At 42.1% G+C, this 27,970-nt stretch overlaps 1 protein-coding gene and 2 pseudogenes across 1 annotated transcript in view; 2 read left to right on the top strand and 1 right to left on the bottom strand.

Moving 5' to 3' along the window:
- Nucleotides 1–27,970, bottom strand: part of ASIP (agouti signaling protein) — an 89,681-nt gene that overhangs the window by 40,511 nt on the left and 21,200 nt on the right. The window lies entirely within an intron of this gene.
- On the top strand, nt 13,343–15,872 carry LOC140708618 (exportin-T pseudogene; annotated as a pseudogene).
- On the top strand, nt 16,180–17,264 carry LOC103248736 (exportin-T pseudogene; annotated as a pseudogene).

Here is a 27,970-nt window from a genome sequence, read left to right as displayed (position 1 = left end):
CTCAACTTCCCAAGTAGCTGGGATTACAGGCACGCACCACCATGCCTGGCTAATTTTTTTGTGTATATTTTTAGCAGAGACAGGGTTTCACCATGTTGGCCAGGCTGGTCTCAAACTCCTGACCTCAGGTGATCTGCCCGCTTCAGCCTCTGTGCTGGGATCATAGGCGTTAGTCTTTGTGCCCGGCCATGGCCATGATTCTTGAATCATTTAAACCACCTAGAGCTAGCAGTAAATTCAACATCCTAGTCAGGTTTAGCCTTTTCTGTCTTTCTTTCTTTTCTTTCGCTCCCTCCCTCCTTTCTCCTTTCCTTTCTCTCTTTCTCCTTCCTCCCTCCCTCCCTTCCTTCTCTCTTTCTCTCTCTCTTTCTTTTCTCTCTTTCTCTCTCTTTCTCCCTCCTTCCTTCCTTCTCTTTCTCTCTTTCTCCCTCTGTCTTTCTTTCTCTCTCTCTCTTTCTTTCTCCTTCCCTCCCTCCCTCCCTGCCTTCCTTCCTTCCTTCTTCCCTCCCTCCCTCCCTTCTTTCTTTCTCTCTCTCTCTCTTTCTCTTTCTTTCTTTCTTTCTTTCTTTCTTTCTTTCTTTCTTTCTTTCTTTCTTTCTTTCTTTCTTTCTTTCTTTCTTTCTCTTTCTTTCTTTTCTTCTTTCTTTCCTTCTTTCTTTCATAGAGTCTCACTCTGTCACACAGGCTGGAGTGCAGTGGCATGATCATGAGCCCACTTCAGCTTTGACTTCTGGGCTCTAGCAATCCTCCCATCTCTGCCTCCTGAGTAGTAGGGGCCACAGGCATGCACTACCATGCCCAGCCAGACTTTTCTCTCAACATCACAAACAAACTTTGTTTTGGCCATGATTGTTATCATGCTAAGAGAGATACGCTTCTGTTGCCTGGTCTTCAATCTAGGTCATTAGAAGTTTCTCCATATCCCATATAGACCCTTTGTGAACTTTTGTTAGTCTCATTGCCTTCAGTGAAGCAGATTCATTTTTTTCTTTGTTTTTGAGATGGAGTCTCACTGTGTCACCCAGGCTGGAGTGCAATGGCATGATCTCAGCTCACTGCAACCTCGGCCTCCCTGGTTCAAGCGATTGTCCTGCCTCAGCCTCCCAAGTAGCTGGGATTACATGTGCCTGCCATCACACTCGGCTAATTTTTGTGTTTTTAGTAGAGACAGGGGTTTCACCATGTTGGTCAGGCTGGTCTCGAACTCCTGACCTCATGATCTGCCCACCTTGGCCTCCCAAAGTGCTGGGATTACAGGCGTGAGCCACTGCACCCAGCTGAAGCAGATTCTTTAACAGCTTTGGTCACTTTGCTCTTGTTCTTCAAGATGGTAGCTATGGTGGAATGGGACATGCCTGACTAGTGAGCAACAATCATCACTGACTTTTTACCTTTGTAGCTCTTAATTACTTTAAATTTCATTTCTAGGTCAATCACTTGATGTGGCCTCTTACTGGCAACACTAGCCATGGATTTTGTGTGCTTTAGGAGCCATGATGAAAACAACAACATGAGATTGAATCAAATGCAAGAGAAAATAGTGTGCAAACAAGAGGTGCAGTAAGCATGAAATACATGAGGATACTGTGGGTATAACATGACATACTGTTTTACAGTAAACTGTTTGTCTGTTTTCTGAGTTTCGCCCTGTCACGCAGGCTGAGTGCAGTGGCGCGATCTCGGCTCACTGCAACGTCTGCCTCCTGGGTTCAACTGATTCTCCTGGCTCAGCCTCAGCCTCGGCCTCCCGAGTAGCTGGGATTATAGGCGCCTGCCACCACCCCTGGCGAATTTTTGTATTTTTAGTAGAGATGGGGTTTCACCATGTTGGTCAGGCTGGTTTATAGGACCACTGTCATATATGCAGTCCGTCATATACACTTGGGCAACAGAGTGAGGAAGAAAGAAAGGAAAGAAAGAAAGGGAGGGAAGGAAGGAAGGAAGGAAGGAAGGAAGGAAGGAAGGAAGGAAGGAAGGAAGGAAGGAAGGAAGGAAGGAAAGAAGGAAGGAAGGAAGGAAAAAAAAAGAAAAGAAAGAAAAGAAGAAAAGAAAAGAAAAGAGAAAAGAAAAAAGAAAGAAGGCTGATAGTGCCACTGGATGCCTGGCCCCAGCCACAACTCTGGAAGACCTATTGCATTAAGGGCCAATTAGCACTATGGTCTAAAACAAAAGCTATCACCTTTCCCTTAGGACTGACTAGTTTTGCTATATTTTTACTGATTCTTAGGCACTAGTGGCCTTGTCTGATACTTAGAAGATTACAGACTGGCAGATTAAAGGCACCTCTCTTCAGGTCATGAGCCCTGGAAACAAATGGCAGCCACCAAACAGTCTGGATCACTCTTGTGGTGTACATGGTAGGGGCTCATTCTCTGATGAAACCAACTAGAATCAAGCTTTTGATCAAGCTTGTGTCAATCAGATGGCCACAGTTGCCACCTAGATCCATCATCACACTGGAGATGGCAACATCATCATCAACTAGGCACAAAGTAAGGGACTCTGTGTTTCTGATGCAGAAACTGCCACTACATACCAGACTTGCGACCTCTGCCAAAAGTTAGCCTATTTATCTCATGGTGAAAGAGGCCATATTGCACTGAGTATTGACTGGCTGCAGAGTGTTGACTGGCTTCTGGTAAATTGGTGACATCAGACCTTTGACCTCGTCCAAGCTATTCCACTTGTATCTTATTGCTATTGACTTTTTCTCAGGTAATGGTTCTGCTGTTCTAGTCTGATCAGCCAACTCTGGCTACATCATTGTGGCCTTGAAACTAATCTGTGTCATGATTTTGGCTTTCTGGATGGTGATAATACTGCATTTTTTAGTGCAAAAACTCATCAACAATGGGTTTATAGTCAAAGTATTTGGTAGCCAATTCATTCCCCTTATTATCTTCAGACTGGTGATATCATTGAGAGATGGAATAAACTTTTAATTTAAAAAACAGCTTTATTGAGATGTAATTCACACATCATAAAATCCACCCTTTTGAAGGTTTTTAGTATATTCACAGAGCTGTGCAACCATCCTACAGTATGCAGTCTTTGTGGCTGGCTTCTCTCACTTAGCAAAATGTTTTCAAAGTTTATCCATGTGGTAGCACATATCAGTACTTCATTCCTTGTCACAGCTAAATCGTCTCCTCTTAGCTTTACTGGTTAATGATTAGAATGAATAGGATGGATAGTTTTACAGACCTCTTTGGAAAATTCAGGGTTCTGCCTGACCATTCCTGGGCATAATGTACCTTTCTTTTCCCTAACAGCAACTCCATTCCAGCCTGAGTTTTAAAACTTCTGAAGGACAGCCCAGGAAAAAATTGATCTGGAGGATTCAAACTTAATTCCAGTACAGTCACATGAATTCTTTGTTAGACTGACAAGGTCCTATGTCATGAGGACAATGACCATTCGGTTGAGTACACTTCTCACTAAGTCTTCAAATAGTTGCCCAAGCTGGGTAGGATTCGAGATATAACGGGTCTCTGATTTTTTTTTTTAAAAATGCTCTTGTTGGCCAGGTGCAGTGGCTCACGCCTGTAATCCCAGCACTTTGGGAGGCCAAGGCAGGCAGATCATGAGGTCAGGAGATCAAGAGCATCCTGGCTAACAGGGTGAAACCCCATCTCTAATAAAAAAATATATTAAAAAATTAGCTGGGCCTGGTGGCAGGTGCCTGTAGTCCCAGCTACTCAGGAGGCTGAGGCAGGAGAATGGTGTGAACCCGGGAGGTGGAGCTTGCAGTGAGCCGAGATCACACCACTGCACTCCACTCCAGCCTGCGCGACAGAGCGAGACTCTGTCTCTGTCTCCAAAAAAAAAAAAAAAAAAAAAAAAAGCTCTTGTCCCACTCACAATTGACTCTTTCAGATGAAAAGTGTTGGTGTGAGTGGGGAAGAATTGGAGAAAAGGTGAAGTTATAGCTACTGTGTTGGAATACACTGATTTTGTAACTGTGGAAGGAGAACAACGATCCCAGTATCTGGATGGAGAACACGTTAAACCTCAGGAAGTATGGAGAGGTAGGGAACAGTTAATGTTCTCTTTGTCCCTTAGATCCAGCACTGCAACCTGGCAAACAGTTACATGGTTTGTTTGAGGCACACTGTCATCAGGCAGTCAATCTCATCTGCTGCTGGATTTGTCAAACCAGTCCATGTGCTATTAAAACAGAGAAATTCATGTGGACATGCCTGATACTATGCCTTCTATGCCTGGTGCTGTCAAAGGTGGACAAACACAGACTGGCACAACTATATTTTAATCTGACTGATACAAAATCATACGCCTCTCCTGATGCCTGAGTGGCCTTGGTTATGCTATGTATGGTGATTGAGACTGGCCTTAAACTGTATACTGGATGTCTAAAATAAGTCCCTGATCCACCTGGGACTTATTCACAGATGGCTGAATCTGGGACTCTGAGGTCAATACTGCAGGTTTGTCTCATCTTGCTGCTTGGGGATTTATTGACAGTGATCTATGCTGTATGAGATAAATTGAATGGATTTGGTTCCAACCTCTACTAATCAGATTAATCAAAATGGCCTGCAGAATGGCATGCTCAAGTGAAAATCTCCCAAGAAGCCAAGATGATGTAGAACTGAGGGTGGATGCTGTTGAGAGACATTCTGCCATGAGTCTCTTATGCTCCTCCTCATCTTATAGAGTATACCAAGAATGTAAGGTATTGACTGCTCTTTAGCCAGACCATTTCTCAGGATTATCTTTGCGGCAAGCAACTTTGAGGTGTGAAGTAATATCTCCCTGGGTTAAAAAGCAAGTTTGCTTACTGCTTTCTATAAAACCGTGGGTTCCCCAAACTCAGTGCTATTGTCATGTAACACATTTACCACATGTGTAGACCTTCATCTGGGCCTTTGTATTGTCCCTGTTGGACTTAGGGAGCAAGAGCTGATGCAAAAGTTAATGCTCATGCTGCTTGCTGTGTGGTGAATAATAAAGTTCATTGTCTCTGACCTAAGTCTCATGTCTTCTGTTAGAATTCATGAAACAACAACAAGCTAACTTATTAGCTTAAAAGTAGGGTAAAGTCAAATCCTACACCTGACATATATGAGAGTTCCATTTACTCAATATCCTTGTCAACACTTGTTATAGTCAGTGTTTTTAATTTGAGAAATTCTAATAAGTACATAGTAGTATCTCATTACAGTATAATTTGTATTTCCCTAATAAGCTTATTTCCATCTGTATGAGCTTATTTCAATTTGCGTATTTTTTGGTAGAGTATCCGTTCGAATCTTTTGTTCATTTAAAAAACATTCCAGCACTTTGGGAGGCCAAGGTGGGTGACCTCCTTACCTGAGGTCAGGAGTTCAAGACCAGCCTGCCCAACATGGTGAAACCCCCATCTCTACTAAAAATACGAAAATTAGCTGGGTGTAGTGGCACATAGCTGTAATCCCAGCTACTCAGGAGGCTGAGGCAGGAGAATCGCTTGAACCTGGGAGGTGGAAGTTGCAGTGAGCCAAGACTGCGCCACTACACTCTAGCTTGGGTGACAGAGTGAGACTCTGTTTCAAAAAAAGAAAAAAAAAAGTAGGCGCACATCTAGTTTATTACATAAGTATTTTTAAATCAGTGGTTTTTGTATATGCCAACAAGAACCCATTAAAAATGAACAGGCCGGGCGCGGTGGCTCAAGTCTGTAATCCCAGCACTTTGGGAGGCCAAGATGGGCGGATCACGAAGTCAGGAGATCGAGACCATCCTGGCTAACACGGGGAAACCCCGTCTCTACTAAAAAATACAAAAAACTAGCCGGGCGAGGTGGCAGGCGCCTGTAGTCCCAGCTACTTGGGAGGCTGAGGCAGGAGAATGGCGTAAACCCGGGAGGCGGAGCTTGCAGTGAGCTGAGATCTGGCCACTGCACTCCAGGCTGGGCGACAGAGCGAGACTCCGTCTGAAAAAAAAAAAAAAAAAAAAAAAAAAAAGAACAAAAACAGATCTCATTCATAGCCGAAACAACCAAAATAAAATAATTAGGAATATATTCAAGCAATTATGAGAACTTATATGAAAAAAGCTATAAACTCTACTAAGAGACATGAGAAAAAACGTGAATCAGTGGAGAGATAAGCTATTTTCCTTCATGGTAAGAATTATTATTATAAAACAAAATTTCTCCAGATTAACACATAAATTTAACATAATTTCCATCTAAATACCAATGTAATTTTAATTTTTTTTTGTAAATTACATCTGAAGTTGAGCTGAGAAAAACTGAGAATGATAAAATTTTGAAAAAGGATGATAAGGGAAGCACATCCTGTTAGATGTCAAAAAGTATTATAAACGTATAATTTTAATGTGTGGTACTAGAACCAGAATAGTTCAATAGAACAAAATAAAGTCTAAAAGTAGACAATAATGTTGGTAAGAATTTTCTGTATAACAAAGGTGCAGGCAGGGCGCGGTGGCTCACACCTGTAATCCCAGCACTTTGAGAGGCCAAGGCAGGCAGATCACGGGATCAGAAGTTTGAGACCAGTCTGACCAACATGGTGAAACCCCGTCTCAATAAAAACACAAAAATTAGCTGGGGGTGGTGGCATGCACGTGTAATCCCAGCTACTCAGGAAGCTGAGGCAGGAGAATCGCTTGAACCCAGGAGGCAGAGGTTGCAGTGAGCTGAGATTATGACATTGCACTCCAGCCTGGGAGACAGAGCAAGACTCTGTCTCAAAACAAACAAACAAAACCCCCAAAAAACAAAGGTGCTATATTTCAGGAAGCCTAGAGGTAGGACTGCCAGGAGTATAAAGATGAAAAGCATGTAGGATCCAATCTAGAAAGACGATTGAGACAAGAGCACAACTTTTAATGTAAAATAAGAAGAATTAAGTGGCATATGGGACAAAAAATTAGGCAACTAAAATAATTCAAAGGAAAGAGAAAAGGTCTTGGTTATGTTTGCCAAGCTTTGAATATTAGACCTGCTTTGTGTCCCAGAGACTGTCCGTGCACCCTGGTTGTGCAATTTTAACCAGCATTAGGCCAGTGTGGGAGCCATAGAGGTCACTCCACCACACTTCTAAGTCATTTCATTAGAGTCGCCTCAGAAGTTCTGGTGAGACAATCCCAGGAGTCCTCTTTGGCTGTCTTACTTGATTTTCTCAAGCAAGGATTCTGCTGGACCCCTAAATCTGAGTACTCCTCCCTTTTTAGGTCCAGTCCCCACAGAGCCATTTAAGAAAATGTACGCATGTTTCTCATTCATTACTATGTTATGGTGGCTATTCTTATAAACGCTTTTGATGTCTATAAGCCTCAGAGCCACTCAGAAGTCCTGTTTGGGCCAGTCTCCTGGCACATGAGAATCCCTCTTTATGGCCAGTGGTGCAGAATGGCTTTCATCGGAGAGAACAGACTGGCAGTCTTAAGGCTTGGTGTGGTAAAGTCACATGGATCCTGAGAAGGCATAGGCACAGACACCAGCTCAGTCATCCCAAGGAGACAGCTCATCTTTCCGTAAGTATTTCTCAATGGGTCTCCTGAGTAACTTTTGCATTACCATCACCTTAGAGCTTGTTAAATATTCCTGGCTCCCACTTCAGATCTGCAAAAAAGGATCTCAGAATCTAGGGCCTGAAAATATATATATATATATATATATATATATATATATATTATATATTATATATATATATATATTTTCCAAGTTTCTCTGCATGTTAGGCTTCTAAAATGACACCTGTTCTATATCTAGTTTCAGAGTTGCTCAATACTGCCCTCTAAGCAATGATTCTGAGTCAGGGGTCCTTACTGGTTTTTCAAAAGACACTCCACAGTTCCAGATCCCTAAACCACAATGGAAAACACCTAAGCCCTGGGCTACTTATTAGCTGTAGATCGTAGCAGCTACAGCCTAATCCTCCTCCATCAGTAGCCTTTTTTTTTTTTTTTTTTTTTTTTTAATTATCCTTCCTCCCTGTAGCCTTCCATTGCCAACTCAAATTCTTTTAGGTTTTATGAGCTGTAACTGTGTATTTTCCATGGCAAAAACTGGTATCCTAGAGCTAAAGATTCTTTATATCTACATGCCTGGTCAATCTTTTCTTTTTACTTATTTATTTTTGAGATAGGGTCTCACTCTGTTGCCCAGGCTGGAATGCAGTGGCACAATCATGGCTCACTGCAGCCTCTATCTCCCAGGCTCAAGCAATCCTCCCACTTCAGCCTCCCAAGTAACTGGGACTACAGGCACATGCCACTACGCCTGGCTAATTTTTGTATTTTTTGTAGGGACAAGGTTTTGCCGTGTTTCCCAGACTTGTCTTGAACTCCTGAGCTCAAGCAATCCAGCCACCTTGGCCTCCCAAAGTGCTGGGACTACAGGTGTGAGCCACTGTGCCTGGCCTAATCTTTTCATTACAATATCCTTTGCTCTTTTCTTTCTATTCCTTCTGGCATGCCCTAGAGATCTTTACTGCCAGAATTAGGCTCACACACACCTTCTTAGTCTATATGGTTCCAGTTTTCTCTTTCTAAAATCTTTTCCACCTACTTTCTGCTCAAAAACCTAAAAGGACTCCTGGTATCATCCATATCAAGTCTAAACGTGTCTGTTTTCCAGGCCCTTTATAACCTATCCCATTTTGCTTATTAGACTTTACTTCTAACTATTCTACATATGTTTTCCATTTATTGCCCACATATGTGTCCTGCTGATTTCAACCCATGGGTCAGATTCATCTCAGTGTCCCCGGAACATGATAAAAAGAGGCAGGGTAGGGCCCAATAAATGCAGGCTGACTGAGTCAACATTTGCCGTTTGTTTCCCTTTCTTTTATTTTCCTTTTTTTTTTTTTGACACAGAATCTTGCTCTGTTGCCCAGGCTGGAGTGCGGTGGCGCCATCTTGGCTTACTGCAAGCTCCGCCTCCCGGGTTCATTGCCATTCTCCTGCCTCAGCCTCCCTAATAGCTGGGACTACAGGTGCCTGTCACCACATTCGGCCAATTTTTTTGTATTTTTAGTAGAGATGGGGTTTCACCGTGTTAGCCAGGATGGTCTCGATCTCCTGACCTCATTGATCCACCTGCCTCAGCCTCCCAAAGAGCTGAGATTACAGGCGTGAGCCATCGTGCCGGGCCCTGCCATTTATTTCCCTTTCAACATCCTCTTTTTATATTCCACATATTCTTCAAGTCCCACATTCTGCTTGAAGACCTCCTCAGTTTCTCCAGCTCTTATGACCTCCTCCTTCACTGAAAAAAAAAAAAAAAAAGGAAGGAAAGAAGAAAGGAAGGAAGAAAAAAATTCCCACAATGGGCTTTTGGAGCGACAAAAGCATAGGGAAGAGAAAGGAAGATTAATAGTCTGATAGCAAACACTCTTTAGTTATTCAGGAAATACGTCAATCATGAGTCACTGACTTTCTATGGTACCATATAATCTGTATTATTCTGTTTAGAACACATATACTGTCAGTGTTTCGTGCTAAGCATGTGAAATTAATTCATTCTGCCTCCCTATGTCAGTTCAGAAGTAATTGCTTCCTGCTTCCCTGATTCCTCATGTTGAGTTAAATGCTCACTTTCCATGGTCTCATGACACCTTGTTCTTACTTTTTTTGTTTTTTGAGAGAGGATCTCGCCCTGTCATCCAGGCTGGACTGCAGTGGCATGATCTCGGCACACTGCAACCTCTGCCTCCTGGATTCAAGTGATCCTCCCACCTCAGCCTCCCGAGTAGCTGGGACTAAAGGGGCATGCCACTGTACCTGGCTAATTTTTGTATTTTTTGTAGAGACAGGGTTTCATCATGTTGTCCAGGCTGGTCTTGAACTCCTGGGTTCAAGTGATCTGCCTGCCTCGGCCTCCCAAAGTGTTGGGATTACAGGCATGTGCCACTGCACCTGGCCCCTGTGCTTACTATTAACTTAATCTCTTGTATTAAAAATGCCCATTTATTAGTCTGATTCCCCCTTAGACTTTGAGTTTCATGAGAGAAGGTCCAGGCTTACTAGTTTTTTTTTTTTAATCTGTTGCTTTTACAGGTGTATTAATTCTATACATGTAGATGGCACATAAACCATCTCTGAAGTAACTAGACTGTAAACTTTGGAAGATAATGATCATGTTTTGTAATTTTTTTTTTTTTTTTTTTTTGAGACAGTGTCTCACTCTGTCACCCAGGCTGGAGTGCAGTACCATGATCTCGGCTCACTGCAAGCGCCACCTCCCAGGTTCACCCCATTCTCCTGCCTCAGCCTCCCAAGTAGCTGAGACTACAGGCGCCCGCCACCACACCCAGCTAATTTTTTTGTATTTTTAGTAGAGACGGGATTTCACCATGTTAGCCAGGATGGTCTCGATCTGCTGACCTCGTGATCTGCCTGCCTTGGCCTCCCAAAGTGCTGGGATTGCAGGCGTGAGCCACCACTCCCGGCTCATGTTTTGTGTTTTTTATCTTTATATTCTGGGTTCCCAGCTCAGTGCTCAGGTGTTCAGAAAGTTTGTGAATGTTAACATTTCTGTGCTCTGTTCCTCTCGCCACTCACAAGCAACCTTACACTTGCCCAACAAAACCTAGTAACTGAGCACTTTTATTCTAGTAAGTGCTTATACAGTGTTATTCACTGAGATTAATGCTGTTGACCACTGTGAGAGAGAAACAGTAAGCAAGTTTATTAATTATATTTTGCTTGGAAACTCTATAAAAGAGTGTGTTTAAATAAGAACTTCTGCCTCTCTTTCCTACTTTCAGAGAATAAGTTTTGGAGCCAGGCAGAATTAGATATGAATCTTGGCTTTGCAAATACACTAGCTCCTGGCCTTGGGTATGGCCTTTTGGGATATTAAATTAAAGATAGGGATAACAATACCTGTTCTGTAGGATCATTATGATGATTGAATGTGTAAAGAGGGAAAAGGTGTTTAAGCACCACACTTGGCACATAACAAGCATCCACAAAAGTTAGTTTTTACTCCTTGATTCTCTCCTTCCTCAAGAGGATCACTTGGATCACCTCTTTCCACACAGTATCTAGTGTATTACATGACATTGTCTAGTTTAGCCTAAGGTTAGGCTTCCTTTTCTTATACTACCTGTTTCCCAGGAGCTTTGAGTCTATATTTATATACATTTGAACATGTAATGTGTACATGTTTGGAAGTCTATACAACTGCCCATAGTGTTCATCTGTATGCAAGAGCCATAGGTTTCCAGCTATTCTCACATTTAGTTTGAGAAACTTCAGAGGGTTACGTTAAAATTGCTGAAAAGCGGCCAGGTGTGGTGGCTCACGGCTGTAATCCCAGCACTGTGGGAGGCCGAAGCGGGCGGATCATGAGGTCAGGAGATCGAGACCATCCTGGCGAACACGGTGAAACCCTGTCTCTACCAAAAATACAAAAAAATTAGCCAGGAGAGGTGGCGGGTGCCTGTAGTCCCATCTACTCCGGAGGCTTAGGCAGGAGAATGGCATGAACCCGGGGGGGTGGAGCTTGCAGTGAGCGGACATCACGCCACTGCACTCCAGCCTGGGTGACAGGGCGAGACTCCGTCTCAAAAAAAAAAAAAAAAATTGCCGAAAAGAACACATGCTCCTTTCCCGTTGCTACTGCCATCTCCACCAGCCTGATTCCCCCTGTTAAATGACAGCACTGTGAAAAATTCCTGGGATTAAGCTAGGGTAAACAGATTCCACTGTCAGTATCTAAAAGCAAATAGGAGGAGTGCTCCCCAGAAGTATCCAGCTATAAGACCTGCATGCTGCTATTGCTCAGTAATAAAAAATGATAAATGGGTGATGCCACTTTGTCTCAGTGGGACTGGATAAATGTAATGAACAACGCTATATTTTTCCCAATCTCTCCTTTTTAGAAGAGAGTGGTGAAGAAATGGTAGATGTACAAGGCACACCAGATAGCCTTAGTGAACAGCTCCAAATATCTCATCCTGTCTGTGGCCTCTCTCATCCCAATCTGAGGGTTTGTGGGAGTTTTTCATCCTCATAATGCTGAAGCCAAACCTCCATGCTCGCATTTTCCCAATTGTCTCCAAAATCATCAATAGTCTGAACATATTTTCCAAAACAAAGTTAATTTTAATGAACTTAATATTTCTAAAAATGTGTGTCAAAGAATTCCAGTTTTGGCAAAGGGTGACTAGTTGGTCTTTTTCAGACATCTTGCTGATAATGATTACAAATGCTGAACAAATTAGCACTTTTTAAAAACACCAATTTGGAGGTATAGAAGAACTATCAAAGCAGTGAGAATTTGCTAGTTCAAGATCTGGAGAAAAAGAGAAGTCAAGAAAGGTGAGACTGGTATTTGGGGACACTTTAACCTGAAGATAATTGCTGATTCCAAAAGCAAAAGTAGCGCTGAGAGGCTGGAAAGAGCTTTCGGCAGGTTCCCAGCCAGGACTGATGAGACAAAAATTGTAGTAAAGTACCTGAAAAGGAGGAAGGGTCCTGGTAAATATCCCCAGGATTTCTTTTTCTTTTTTTCTTTTTTTTGAGATGGAATCTCACTCTGTCCCCCAGGCTGGAGTACAGTGGCGAGATCTCGGCTCACTGCAACCTACACCTCCCAGGTTCAAGCGATTCTCCTGCCTCAGCCTCCTGAGTATCTGGGACTACAGTCACCCACCACCACGCCCAGCTAATTTTTGTATTTTTTTTGTAGAGATGGGGTTTCGTCATATTGCCCAGGCTGGTCTTGAACTCTTGGGTTCAAATGATCCACCTGCCTCGGCCTCTCAAAGTGTTTGGATTATCGGTGTGAGCCACCACGCCCAGCCTCTCCAGGCTTTCAGCTGGGACCATGAAGCCTCCACTCTAGGGATAAGGGCAAACTGGGAATAGACCAGCTCTCAAAAAGCCCAGCTTTGACTTCCTCAGACACTTATTAGATGAAAGTTTCAGCCTCTAGCCTGTTCGCTTGACAGAAACAAAAGGAAACCCTTCTGGAGAGAGGTAACATCATATAGAACCTCACTCATCTCTAGAGCTCAACAGGCTTTTTTGAAGAAATTGACAACATGGTTCTAAAATTTATATGGAAATGCAAAGGACCTAGAATAATCAAAACAATATTGAAAAAAGAACAAATTTAGAATATTTATACTCACAAGCTCAAGATTTGCCATAAAGCTAGAGTAGACAGACACAGATTAATGGAACAGGATCAAGTCCAAAAATAGATCTACACATATATAGTCAACTGATTATCAACCAAGGCATCAAATCAATTCAATGAGGCAAAGGAATGCCTATTTAACAGATGTGTGAAAAAACTAGGTATCTCTATGGAAAGACAACTCTGACTCCTATGGCATTCCATACAAAAAATTAATTCAAGATGGATCGTAGACCTACATTAAAAACTAGAACCATAAAACTTCTAGAAGTGTATCTTTGTGACTATGGAGTAGATGGAACTTTCATAGGTAGAATATAAAATGTACTAGCCATAAAAGTAAAAATAAAATATTGGACTTCAAGAAAATTAAATTTTTTGCTTATCATAAGACACCATTTTGAAAGGAATAAGTAAGAAATAGACAGGAGACGGCCCCAGCCCGCGGGCTAACGCCGGCACTCTCCATGAGACTGCTGGCGCCAGCGCCTGCCAGCGCTGCACCAGCCTGGGGAGCTCGCTTCGCGCTCACTCAGCGGCGACCGCGGCGGTGTTAGCCGCTCTTGCGCTCTTTCCTTTCCTGGGGCGCCCACCCTGCCCGCTTGCTTGCTTGCCAGCCTGCCTGCCTGCCTGCCCGGCGTCACGCAAGAGAAGGTGCCAGGGGACGCGGAGCGACGAGGGGCGCGCAGTCCCGGCCAGCTCTGTCTCTGGCGTTGGCGCTGCGGCCGTGGCGAGGACTGAGGTGACAAGGCCGAGGGCCGCTGTCCGTGCTCTCTGCGTGCCGCTCCGCTGGCTGACCATCTGGAGTGCAGGCTGGGAGGCCAGATGGAGTGATAAGGAAGATGTTTACGAATTCCTCGGTAGGATCAGAGGGCAAGCCTATTATAACCAGAAGACTCCAAGTGTAGCAGCAAGGACGGATGAACAGGCTCTATTAGAGCTAAATCCAAATGCTGATTCAGACTTTAGATAAAGGGCCCTGGCCTATTTTGAGCAGTTAAAGATTTCCCCAGATGCCTAGCAGGTGTGTGCTGAAGCTCTAGCCCAGAGGACGTATAGTGATGATCATGTAAAGTTTTTCTGCTTTCAAGTACTGGAACATCAAGTTAAATAGAAATATTCAGAACTAACCACTGTTCAACAACAACTAATTAGGGAGACGCTCATACCACAGCTGCAAGCTCAGAAGCTGAATCCCCAACCAGAGAAGACCTTCATACGAAATAAAGCCGCCCAGGTCTTCGCCTTGCTTTTTGTTAACAGAATATCTCACTAAGTGGCCCAAGTTTGTTTTTTTTTCTTTTTACATTCTCTCAGTAGTGGATCTAAATCCAAGGGGAGTAGATCTGTACCTGCGAATCCTCATGGCTATTGATTCAGAGTTGTTGGATCGTGATGTGGTGCATGCATACATCAGAGGAGGCTCGTAGGAATACGCTCATAAAAGATACCATGAGGGAATAGTGCATTCCAAATCTGGTGGAATCATGGTACCAAATACTACAAAATTATCAGTGTACTAATTCTGAAGTGACATATCAGTGCCTTGAAGTAGTGGGGACTTATGTCTCTTGGATAGACTCATCCCTTATAGCCAATGATAGGTTTATAAATATGCGGCTAGGTCAGATGTCAGTAGAAGTTCTATGGGAAGAAGCATGTGACTGTTTATTTGAAGTTGTAAATAAAGGAATGGACCCTATTGATAAAATGAAACTAGTAGAATCTTTGTATCAAGTATTACAGTCCGCTGGGTTTTTCAGCATTGACCAGGAAGATGTTGACTTCCTGGCCAGATTTTCTAAGCTGGTAAATGGAATGGGACAGTCATTGATAGTTAGTCGGAGTAAATTAGTTAAGAATGGGGATATTAAGAATACTCAAGAGGCACTACAAGCTATTGAAACAGAAGTGGCACTGATGTTAGCTACTAATTCATGAGGATGATGATATTTCTTCTAATATTATTGGATTTTGTTATGATTATCTTCATATTTTGAAACAGCTTACAGTGCTCTCGGATCAGCAAAAAGCTAATGTAGAGGCAATCATGTTGGCCGTTATGAAAAAAGTTGACTTACGGTGAAGAATATAACTTTGAAAATGAAGGTGAAGATGAAGCCATGTTTGTAGAATATAGAAAACGACTGAAGTTACTGTTGGACGGGCTTGCTCAAGTTTCACCAGTTACTGCTGGCCTCTGTTCACAGAGTTTTTAGTTCTACACTGCAGAATTGGCAGACTACACGGTTTATGGAAGTTGAAGTAGCAATAAGATTGCTGTATATGTTGGCAGAAGCTCTTCCAGTATCTCATGGTGCTCACTTCTCAGGTGATGTTTCAAAAGCTAGTGGTTTGCAGGATATGATGTGAACTCTGGTAACATCAGGAATCAGTTCCTATCAGCATACATCTGTGATTTGGAGTTCTTCGAAACTGTTAGACATGAAAGTTTTTCATAGCTGAACCTCAGCACATTCCATGTGTACTAATGGCTTTCTTAGATCACAGAGGTCTGCGGCATTCCAGTGCAAAAGTTCAGAGCAGGACGGCTTACCTGTTTTCTAGATTTGTCAGATCTCTCAATAAGCAAATGAATCCTTTCATTGAGGATATTTTGAATAGAATACAAGATTTATTAGAGCTTTCTCCGCCTGAGAATGGCCACCAGTCCTTACTGAGCAGCGATGATCAGCTTTTTATTTATGAGACAGCTGGAATGCTGATTTTTTTTTTTTTTTTTTTTTTTTGAGACGGAGTCTCGGTCTGTCGCCCAGGCTGGAGTGCAGTAGCCGGATCTCAGCTCACTGCAAGCTCCGCCTCCTGGGTTCACGCCATTCTCCTGCCTCAGCCTCCCGAGTAGCTGGGACTACAGGCGCCTGCCACCTTGCCCGGCTAGTTTTTTGTATTTTTTAGTAGAGACGGGGTTTCACCATGTTAGCCAGGATGGTCTCGATCTCCTGACCTCGTGATCCACCCGTCTCGGCCTCCCAAAGTGCTGGGATTACAGGCTTGAGCCACCGCGCCTGGCCAAGAATGCTGATTGTTAATAGTGATACTCAGCAGAATGGAGACAAGCCTTAATGAGTAATCTGTTGACTCCACTAATGGAAAAGTTTAAAATTCTGTTAGAAAAGTTGATGCTGGCACAAGATGAAGAAAGGCAAGCCTCTCTAGCAGACTGTCTCAACCATGCTGTTGGATTTGCAAGTCGAACCAGTAACGCTTTCAGCAACAAGCAGACTGTGAAACAATGTGGCCATTCCGAAGTTTATCTGAACTGTTTACAGACATTCTTGCCGGACCTCGGTTGTCCCTTACACAAGGGTATTCTCAGAAGTGGAGTACGTACTTTCCTTTATCGAATGATTGTTTGCCCGGAGGAAGAAGTTCTTCCTTTCATCCCATCTGCTTCAGAACATATGCTCAAAGATTGTGAAGCAGAAGACCTCCAGGAGTTCATTCCTCTTATCAACCAGATTACGGACAAATTCAAGACACAGGTATCCCCGTTTTTACGACAGATGTTCATGCCCCTGCTTCATGCAGTTTTTGAAGTGCTGCTCCGGCCAGCGGAAGAAAATGACCAGTCTGCTGCTTTAGAGAAGCAGATGTTGCGAAGGAGTTACTTTGCTTTCCTGTGAACAGTCCCAGGCAGTGGGATGCGCGAAGTTATAGCAAATCAAGGTGCAGAGAATGTAGAAAAGTGCTGGTTACTGTTATCCAAGGAGCAGTTGAATATCCAGATCCAACTGCACAGAAAACATGTTTTATTGTCCTCTCAAAGTTGGAAGAACTCTGGGGAGGTAAAGATGGACCAGTGGGATTTGCTGATTTTGTTTATAAGCACATTGTCCCTGCATGTGTCCTAGCACCTTTAAAACAAACCTTTGACCTGGCAGATGCACCAACAGTATTGGCTTTATCTGAGTGTGCAGTGACACTGAAAACAATTCATCTCAAACGAGGCCCAGAATGTGTTCAGTATCTTCAACAAGAATACCTGCCCTCCTTGCAAGCGGTTCCAGAAATAATTCAGGAGTTTTGTCAAGCACTTCAGCAGTCTGATGCTAAAGTTTTTAAAAATTACTTAAGGCCGGGCATGGTGGCTCACACCTGTAATCCCAGCACTTTGGGAGGCTGAGGCGGGTGGATCACGAGGTCAGGAGATCAAGACCATCCTGGCTAACATGGTGAACCCCATCTCTATTAAATATACAAAAAATTAGCCAGGCGTGGTAGCGGGCGCTTATAGTCCCCAGCTACTCGGGAGGCTGAGGCAGGAGAATGGCATGAGCCCAGGGGGCAGAGCTTGCAGTGAGCCGAGATTGCGCCACTGTACTCCAGGGTGGGTGACAGAGTGAGACTCTGTCTCAAAAAGAAAAAAAAAAAGAAAAAAAATTACTTAAAGGTGTTCTTCCAGAGAGCAAAGCCTTAAGGACTGGATTTCCCTGTGTCTACTTCCTGATGAGGAATCCCAGTTAATTTATAAAGAAGCGATTTTTGTGTGTCATTCACACTGGTCTTTTTCACATTGTTTTGAGCTTATTGCAGTATATGTTTTGGGATTTTTCTGTCAAATGGGTGTAATTTTCCTAATACAGCTATGAAACAACAAAAGAAGTTGCCTGCATGCCAGTCCAAATTGTTCTGTATAAAGATGCTCTTAAAAGACACAAGAGTTATCCTAGAACCTTAATTCTTTTTTATTTGAAAATTTAAGTAAAGTCCTTTATAAAGACCACAGCAGTGGAAAACTGTACTTTTTAAAAAATTGCTGAATATTAAATGTTTGAAAATTTTCTTTATGTGTGAAGACACATAATGTATGCGGGGAATATAACAAACAAAACTAAGTTTTTATAGATAGCCATTTCATTTGTTTAAACTGTTTCAATGCCAATATGTAGTCTACAAAAGAGAATGGTTTTAGGCTCCAGTGTTATACTTTTTTATATATATAAATTTTACATAGTGAAATCTAAAAAAAAAAAAAAAAGAAAGAAATGGGAGAAAGTTCCTCTAATATATGTATCTGGCAAAAGAGCATAGAGCATATAAACAACAAGTCAATAATAAAACATAAATGGGCCAGCTGAAAAATGAGCAAAAGACTTGGACACTTCACAAAACATAAACAAATGGTCAATAAGGATATGAAAAAAAAAATGCCAGTCTTCTTAGTCATAAGACAAATGCAAATTAAAACCTCAATACGATACCACTAGACTGGCTAAAATATAAAAGGCAAACAATACCAAATATTGGCAAAGATGTAAAGCAACCAGAACTCTCATAGGAACATAAAATGGTACAAGGGCTTTTTAGTGTGTTTTGTTTGGAGACAGGCTCTTGCTGTGTCACCCAGGCTGGAGTACAGTAGCATGATCATAGCTCACTGTAACCTTAATCTCCTGGGCTCAACTGATCCTCTCACCTCAGCCACCTGAGTAGCTAGGCCTACAGGTGCACATCACCTTATCTGGCTATTTTTTCTTTTTATAGAGATGGGGTCTTGCTATGTTGCCCAGGCTGGTCTTGAATGGCAGTTTCTTATACAGTTAAATATACACCTATCCTACGGTCAGCAATTTCATTCCTACATACCTACCCAAGAGAAACAAAATATATGTCCATAAAAATACTTAAACAATAATATTCACAGAAACACTATTCATAATAGTTCAAAACTGGAAACAATCTAAATGATTATCAATAGGAAAATGGATAAATAAATGGTGGTATACAATGAAATATTATAACTGATAAGAATGAACTACTGATATAAGTAACAACATGGATGAATTTCAAAAGCATTATGTTGAGTAAAATGAGACAGATCACAATAATACATAATGTATGTTTCCATTTATATTAAGTTCTAGAACAAGCAAAACTATCCATTTTAGTCCTTTCAGTATTGCTATAGCAGAATATCCAAGACTGAGTAATTTATAAAGAAAATAAGTTTATTTATTTTTATTTTACTTACAAATTTTGTTTTCATGTAAGAAAAGATGTTTATTTAGCTCACAGTTCTGCAGGCAGGGAAGTTCAAGGACATGGCCCTGAATTCTGGCAAGGATTTTTGTGCTGTGTCATAACTTGATAGAGAAAGTCAAAGGGGAAGCAGACATGTATGAAGACAGAGAAAATCTTTTTATTTTTTTGAGATGGAGTTTCGCTCTTGTCGCCCAGGTTGAAGGTTGCTCACTGCAACCTCTGCTCACTGCAACCTCCACCTCCCAGGTTCAAGTGATTCTCCTGCCTCAGCCTCATCAGAATTGCTGTTGCTGTCCATTTGTCTAACAACATTCTGATCAAAACCACTTGGGTAATTGCTAAGAAGTTTCAGACTTTTTAGTCTGAAACTTTTTTTCAGTTTATAGCTATCCTCTTTTTCTGAACCCTCAGCAGAATTGCCCTTAATGTTCTGTTCATGGCAATACAGACTTTTTCAGTATTCACTTCAAAACTGTCCCAGTCTCTACCTATGACTCAATTCCAAAGCCACTTTCACATTTTTCAGGTGTTGGTTGTAGCAGCACTCCACTCTCTGGCATCAACTTTCTGTCTTAGACTGTTTTGTGCTGCTATAAAAGAATACCACAGACTAGGTAATTTATAATGAAAAGAAAGTTATTAGTTCACAGTTCTGGAGGCTGGCAAGTCCAAGATAGAAGGGCTGGCATCTGGTGAGGGACTTTTTGCTATGTCATAACATGGTAGAAGGCATCACATGGCAGAAAGATAAAGAAATGATGGAGGAGAAGGAGCAAGAAGGATGAACCCACCTTGCAATAATGATAGCAGCATTAGTCTATTCACAAGGGTGGAGCCCTCATGGCCTAATCACCTCTTAAAGGTCTCACCTCTTGACACTGTTACAATGGCAACTAAGTTTAAAGTGGGTTTTGGAGGGCATAAACATTCTAGGAGGATTCTTGCTTATAGTAGTATGTCAAGTGCTGACTGGTAAGGCCTACACTCACTCAAAAGCAGTGCTGGAGTTGGAAAATCTTAATTTTGCAACCATCATAGTAAGGATTGATTCAAGTAAGAATCATCAATAGATGCAAGATATATGTATCTTCTTAAACTATTTCCCCTACAGATTGCTTATTAGTTCTAAGGGTAAAGTATGGAAATATCTCAGTGGAGTGATCAAAATTAATAAGGCCAGGTGGGAAAACATCAGATAAACTCAAAATTAAAAGAATGCTATTGCTGGGCACAGTGACTCACACCTATAATCCCAACACTTTGGGAGGGCGAGGCAGGTGGATCACGAGGTCAGCAGATCGAGACCATCCTGGCTAACATGGCAAAACTCCCTCTCTACTAAAAATACAAAAAATTAGCCGGGCATGGTGGCAGGTGCCTGTAGTCCCAGCTACTCAGGAGGCTGAGGCAGGAGAATGGCGTGAACCCGGGAGGCAGAGCTTGCAGTGAGTTGAGATTGCACCACTGCACTCCAGCCTGGGCGACAGAGCAAGACTCTGTCAAAAAAAAAAAAAAAAAAAAAAAAAAAAAGAATTCTATCACACAAAAGAATTGTTTTTTCCTGAAAAACGTCGATGTCATAAAAGACAAAGAATAGCTAAGGAACTGCTCCAGATTAAAGGAGACTGTAATGAAGGAAAATAAATACTATATAAGACAATATTGGGTTAATTGTTAAAATTGTAAAATAGACAGTAGCTAATGTACTGCATCAATATTAAAATATACTAAATAAGTTTATAGAAGTGACAACTGTATCATGGTTACTCATGATAATATTCTTATTCTTTGGAAATTCACAATGAAATATTTAGTAGAAAAGGGTCATAATATATATGTATGAAATTTACTCTCAAATTGTATGTGTAAAAAAAATTGTGTGAGTGTGCATGCATGTGTGTGCACATTTGAAGAAAGAGAGAGTGAACACACAAGCACAAAATAATAAAGCAAATGAGACAAAGTATTAACAATCAGAGACTAGGTGTATGGGAGTTTGTGCAATTTTTCTTACTAGTCTTGCAACTTTTCTTTAAGTTTTGAAATTATTTACAAATAAAAATTTAAAGAATAATCTATTAGGGAGTTTAATAGTAAATTAGACTCAGCTTAAAGCAAAATTGGTGAAATGAAAGAAAATTCAGAAGAAAATACACAGACTTAAACATGGAGTTACAAAATGATGAAAAATACAGAAAAGAATGTAAAAGTCATATAGGACATAGTAAGCAGTTATAATCTTAGAGGGATAAGAGAGAGAAAATGGGACACAAGCAATATTTGAGAAGACAATTACTGAGAATGTACCAAAGCTTTATATACTTGATATCTTTATCTGGTTACAGATTTAAGAAATGTCACAAAGCCCAAGCAGGATAAATGTACACCTAGGCATATGACTGTAAATCTATAAAAAGCTAAAGACTTAGAGAAAAATCTTAGAAGTAGCACAAGAAAAAAAACCAGTTTACTTGCAAAAGATCAAAAAGCAAGACTGACTGCTAATTTCTCAAAGGAAACAACATAAGTCAGAAAACAATGGAATGATATATTCAAAATGAAAGAAAATAACTAAGTTAGGATTCTACATTCAGCAAAAACATTTTTTCATAAATGAACGTGGAAATAAAGACAATTTCAGACAAATAATACCTGAGAAAAATTTGTCACCCATAGACCCATATTAAAAGACATGCTAAATGGTATTTTTTAGGCAAAAAGAAAATGATCTCAATGGAAGCACAAAACTGAAAAAAGAAATATAGAACAACATTAAGTTAACAAAAGTGGATAAATCTTAATTAATGATGATTGTATAAAACAACAGCACTGACAACAATAATAACAACATTTTGTAGAACTTAAAATATATATAAAATGAAAATATATGGCAATGAGGCTGGGCACGGTGGCTCACGTCTGTAATCCCAGCACTTTGGGAGACCAAGGTGGGTAGATCATCTGAGGTCAGGAGTTCGAGACCAGCCTGGCCAACATGGTGAAACCCTGTCTCCACTAAAAATACAAAAATTAGCTAGGCATGGTGGCACAGGCCTGTAGTCCCAGCTACTCAGGAGGCTGAGGCAGGAGAATTGCTTGAACCTGGAAGGCGGAGGTTGCAGTGACCCAGGATCGCTGCCACTGCACTCCAGCCTGGGTGACAAAATGAGACTCTGTCTCAAAATAAATAAACAAAATAAAATAAAATAAAAATATATGGCAATGAGAACACAAAGAGAATGCGAATGCACACGCGTGTGTGTGTGTGTGTCTGTTGGGTGGTAATTGAACTTAAAGGGTTTTAAAGTCCTTGCATTGCCTGGGAAATAGTAAAAGTTTCTATTTGATTCATGATGTAATTTCCAGGGCACCCATTTGAAAGGATCACGTCCTTTTTTTTTTTTTGAGATGGGGTCTCACTTTGTCACCCAGACTGGAGTGCAGTGGTGCAATCTTAGCTCACTGCACCCTTTGCCTCCCAGGCTTGAGTGATCCTACCACCTCAGCCTCCTGAGTAACTGGCACTACAGGCTCATGCCACCATGCCTGACTGATTTTTTGTATTTTTTGTAGAGATAGGGTTTCACCATGTTGGCCAGGCTGGTCTCAAACTCCTGAGCTCAAGTGATCCATCTGCTTCAGCCTCCCAAAGTGCTAGGCATGAGCCACTGCACCTAGCCTTCAGGGCACCCAGTTTAAAAAAAAAAAAAAAATTGTGTATAACTAATAAATTAATAGGGTAAATAAAATTAAAAATTAATTAGTCCAAAATATGGAAAAAAGGAAAGGAAATGAAACATAAAACAAGTGGGACAAATAAAAACAAATACTAAGATGATATATTTAAGTTCAAATAAATAATTACATTAATGTAAATGGGTTAAAATTAAACATTGTCAGACTGTGCATTACTTTCCTATGGCTACTATAACAAATTACCACAAATTTAGTGGCTTAAAACAACACAAATTTATTATCTTACAGTTCTGGAGGTCAGAAGTCCAAAATAGATTTCATAGGCTAAAATCAAGATGTTGGGAGGGCTATATTCTTTCTGGAGCCTCTAGGGGAGAATCTATTCCCTGCCTCTTCCAGCTTCTAGAGGCCATCTTCGTTCCTTGCCTCATAGATCTTTCCATCTTCAAAGTCAGCAGTGTAGCATCTTTAAATCTCTCCCTGGCTCTGACTGTCTGCCTCCCTCTTTCGCTTATAAGGACACTCAGATAATCCAGCATAATCTCCCTATCTCAAGGTCCTTCATCACATCTGTGTAGTCCCTTTTGCCAGATTAGATAACATATTCACAGTTTCCAGGGATAGAACATAGATATCTGTGATGGTTAATTTTATGTATCAATTTGACTAGGCCATGAGGTACCCATATACTTGGTCAGACATCACTCTAGGTGTTTCTGTGAGGGTGTTCTGGATGAGATGAACATTTTGGTCATTAGACTGAATAAAACAAATCACCTTCTGAAATGTGGACATACCTCATACAATTAGTTGAAGGCCTGAACGAAATAAAAGGCTGATCCTCCCTCAAGTAAAAGATAATTCTCCTGATAAATGGCCTTCAAACTGAAACATAGGCTCTTGCTGCTTCTACAGCAGCTTCTGGACTTCAGACTCAAACGAGGACATCAGTTCTGCAGATTTAGAACTTGCCAGCCTCCATAATCATATAAGCCAATTCCTTATAATATATATGTATATCTTCTTCTGTTTCTTTGCAGAACTTAGACTAATACATTTTGGAGGGGGGCATTATTATGACTACCACAGATTGGATAACAAAATCCAATTCTATGTTGCTTATAAAATATACCCCTTAACTATGAGATTTAGATAATTTTAAGTAAAAGAATGGAAAAAGATATAACCTAAAAAGACAAACCAAAAGAAAGTTGATGAACAAATATCAGACAAAGTACACTTTGAGGAAAGAAGCATTACTATAGATAAAGAGGATGCTACATAACAATAAAAAATCACAGCTGGGCATGGTGGCTCATGCCTGTAATCCCAGCACTTTGAGGGGGCCAAGGCAGGCGGACCACTTCAGGTCAGGACTTCAAGCGCAGGCTGGCCAACATGGTGAAAACCCATATCCACAGAAAAATACAAAAATTAGCCGGGTGTGGTGGCATGTGCCTGTAATCCTGGCTACTTGGGAGGCTGAGGCAGGAGAATTGCTTGAACCTGGGAGGCAGAGCTTACAGTGAGCAGAGATTGTGCCACTGCACTCCAGCCTGGGCAGCTGAGTGAGACTTCATCTCAAAAAAAAAAAAAAAAAAATCAGCTCAACAGCAAGATATAACAGTTCCAAATATATTTGTAGCTAATAACATGGTCTCAAAATATATAAAGCAAAAATGAACAGAACTACAAGAAAAACTGACAATTCCACTTTTTTAAATGTGAGATTTTAATATTCCTCCCACAATAATAAAGAGACAAAAATATTTAATGCTGTAAAAGACTTAACATAATTTGCAAACTTGACCTTACTGAGTTAATTGAACACGACTCACCAACTGCAGAATATATATTCTTTAAAGTGTGTATAGAACCAAAATAGAACATGCACTGAGCCATACAGTAAGTTTAAATACATTACGAAGGACAGAAATCATACAAAATATGTTCTCAACACAGTGGAAATAAAATGGAAATCAGTAATAGAAAATTAAAAAGTCACTATGTAGATATAACAAAGATAATAAGAGAATATTCTGAATATCTTTTAGAGAACCTGAAAATTTAGATGAAATGAACGAATACCTGGAAAAATGCAAACTACCTAAACTGACATAAGAAAAAAGAGAAAATCTGAACAATCCTTACCTGAAAGAAATAAAATCAGTAATTCATTTTTTAAATTAAAAAAAATTTTTTTGACAGGATCTCACTCTGTTACCTAGGCTGGACTGCAGTGGCGTGATCTCAGCTCACTGCAACCTCAACCTCCCAGGCTCAAGTGATTCTCCCACCTCAGCCTCCCAAGTAGCTGGGACTACAGGTGTGTGTCACCACGCTCAGCTAATTTTTGTATTTTTTTTTTTTTTTTTTGTAGAGATAGGGTTTCACCATGTTGCCCAGGTTCGTCTTGAACTCCTGAGCTCAAGCAAACTCCCAGGCTCAAGCAATCCTCCTGCATGGACCTCCCAAAGTGTTTGGATTACAGGCATGAGCCACTGCACCTGGCCTGAATCAATAACTTAAAACTTCTAGGCCGGGCATGGTGGCTCACACCTATAATCCCAGCACTTTGGGGGGCCGAGGCAGACAGATCACTGGAGGTCAGGAGTTCGACGCCAGCCTGGCCATTCTGGTGAAGTCTTATCTCCACTAAAAATACAAAAATTAAGCCAGGCATGGTGGCACATGTCTGTAGTCCCAGCTACTAGGGAGGCTGAAGCAGGAGAATCACTTGAACCCAGGTGGCAGAGGTTGCGGTGAGCCGAGACGATGCCACTGCACTCCAGCCTGGGTGACAGAGCGAGACTCTGTCTCAAAAAACAAGCAAGCAAGCAAGCAAACAAACAAGAACAAAAACTTCTACACCAAGAAAGTGACAGCCTTGGATGTTGTTCACCAGTGGGTTGATCTAAACATTCAAAGAGAAAAAAAATACCAATTTTATTCAAACTCTTCTTGAGAACTAAAATAAGATAGAATTTCCAACTCATTTTATGACACTAACATGACTTTTATATCAAACCATAATAAGAACATTACAAGTGAAGCTGGGCACTGTGGCTCATACCTATAATTCTGGCACTTTGAGAGGCCGAAGTGGGAGGATCATTTGAGGAAGGCCAAACTGGGAGGATCATTTGAGATCAGGAGTTTGAGATCAGCCTGGGCAACAACAGTGAGATCCTGTCTCTATAAAACATTAAATAAAAATCTAGCCAGGCATGGTGGCATGCTCCTGTAGTCCTAGGTACCTGGGAGGCAGAGGCAGAAGGATTGCTTAAGTTCAGGAGTTCAAGGTTGCAGAGAGCTATAGTCAAGCCACTAAGCCACTATAGTCCAGCCTGGGTGACACAGCAAAACCTGTCTCTTTAAAAAAGAGAGAGACCACTACAAGAGAAAAATTACATGTCAAATTTTTAAATTAATATAAATGTAAAATCTTAACCAAAATATTAGCATACCCAAACTAGCAATATATTAAAGGACTAATACTCCATGACCAAATTGGGTTTATTCCAGGAATACAAGATTAAGTTACCATTCAAACAAATCAGTCACTGTGGTTCATCATAAAATGAATAAGGTCCCCACAGCTAACAGCATGCTAAATGGGGAAAAACTGAAAGCCTTTCGTCTAACATCTGGGACAAGACAAGGACGACTGCTTTCACCACTTTTATTCAACCTAGTACTGTTGCAGGATCCTTGGGGTGTTGCTTTTCTGGCTGGGAACCTCTGTGGCTGGTGGCACCTTTGCCTGAGTTTTGCTCAGACCTGCTGGTCTTATTCTGCCCACTCAGCCTGGCAGGCTGTGCTCAGCCCACACTAAGGGCCTGGATCCCACACCTGCCAAGGGCAAGCCAGGCATGGAGTGGCAGCAGGTGTGTGAGTGAGCAAGCATGGGGGTCTGGCCACTGCGCACAGTCAGGCATGTCAGCTGCTGCCATGGGGCAGGCAGCTCCAGGTACTGATGTGGGTGCTGACTCTGTGAGGCTGCAACTGGACCATGCACATTGCAAGCAGCTTCCACGCCTGCCACTGGGGAATGTGGTGGCTCCCAGAAGCTTGGAGACTCCAGGAGTCACAGGGCCCCAAAGACAGAGTCATAGTGCTGGCTCAGGGAGTTCCCAGGTCTGGGCTCCCTAAAGGGCCACAGTTCTTCTTTCCTTCTCTTCACCCTCAATGTGGTGAGCAAGGAGCATTTCAGTCTTGTTTGTGTTACACCCACCATTTGGTAGGTCCTGAGTTCTTGACCTGTGTGCAGGAAGAATGAGATGTGCAGGCAAATGGAGGGTGAGCAAAGTGAAGAGGACCTTTACTGAGTGACAAAATGGCTCAGAGGAGGTCCTGGAGTGGGTAGCTCCTCTCTGCAGCTGGTTGTCCCAAAATCTGCTCAGCTCTGGCTGAATTGGGGGCTTTTCTGGCTGAAATGGGTCTCAAAAGGGAGGAAGTGCACACCAATTGGTCCATGGGAAGCCATGGGTGGGCTGGGAAAAGGCACCACTATTTCCCACTCTGGTCTGTGGGACTGGCAAGCAGGCTCCCAGCCTTCAGGCCCTCCCTTCCACCCAGGAGCCTGTCTGCCTCCCACTGCTGTCCATGACATCCAGGTTATCATGCCAAGTGACACCTGCAGGCCAACACCAAGCTGCCCTCAGCCCCTCCTTAGCTTCCCTCCCATTCTCGTTGGTGCCCCAAATCCAGAGGGGCCCAAGGCAGCAGGGGACTGTCATGTCAACACTGCCCCAAATGTGTGCCCACCCGACCGGGTTGCGACACTGCCTGGGCCCAGCCCCAACCTTACTCCAAGATTGGAGTGGGTGCTGGGTGCAGGGAGAGACCAGGCCATGGGAGCAGACTTCTCTGAGCCTGGTGTGGGGTGGGGGGTGTCTTCCCAGGCTGCCAAGAGTGCAGAGATGCCTGGTTCTGCAGCTGTGGCTTGGGTGACTGCAGCTGCACCCAGAAGGGTGTGGCTCCTGCCTGCTCCTGGACCACCCAAGAGCACAGGGAGGCCCAGGTCAGTAGCCACGACTTGGGCAGCTGTAGCTGCACCCGTGAGGGCAGGCCTCCTGCCTGCTTTGTGGAGTGAGAGGCCTGAGTCTGCAGCCACGACTTGGCGCAGCAGCTGCACCTGGAGAGCTCCCA

Source organism: Chlorocebus sabaeus, chromosome 2 (genome assembly GCF_047675955.1).
Source record: "Chlorocebus sabaeus isolate Y175 chromosome 2, mChlSab1.0.hap1, whole genome shotgun sequence".
Lineage (NCBI taxonomy): Eukaryota > Metazoa > Chordata > Mammalia > Primates > Cercopithecidae > Chlorocebus > Chlorocebus sabaeus.
This window is presented reverse-complemented; position numbering and strand designations above follow the sequence as displayed.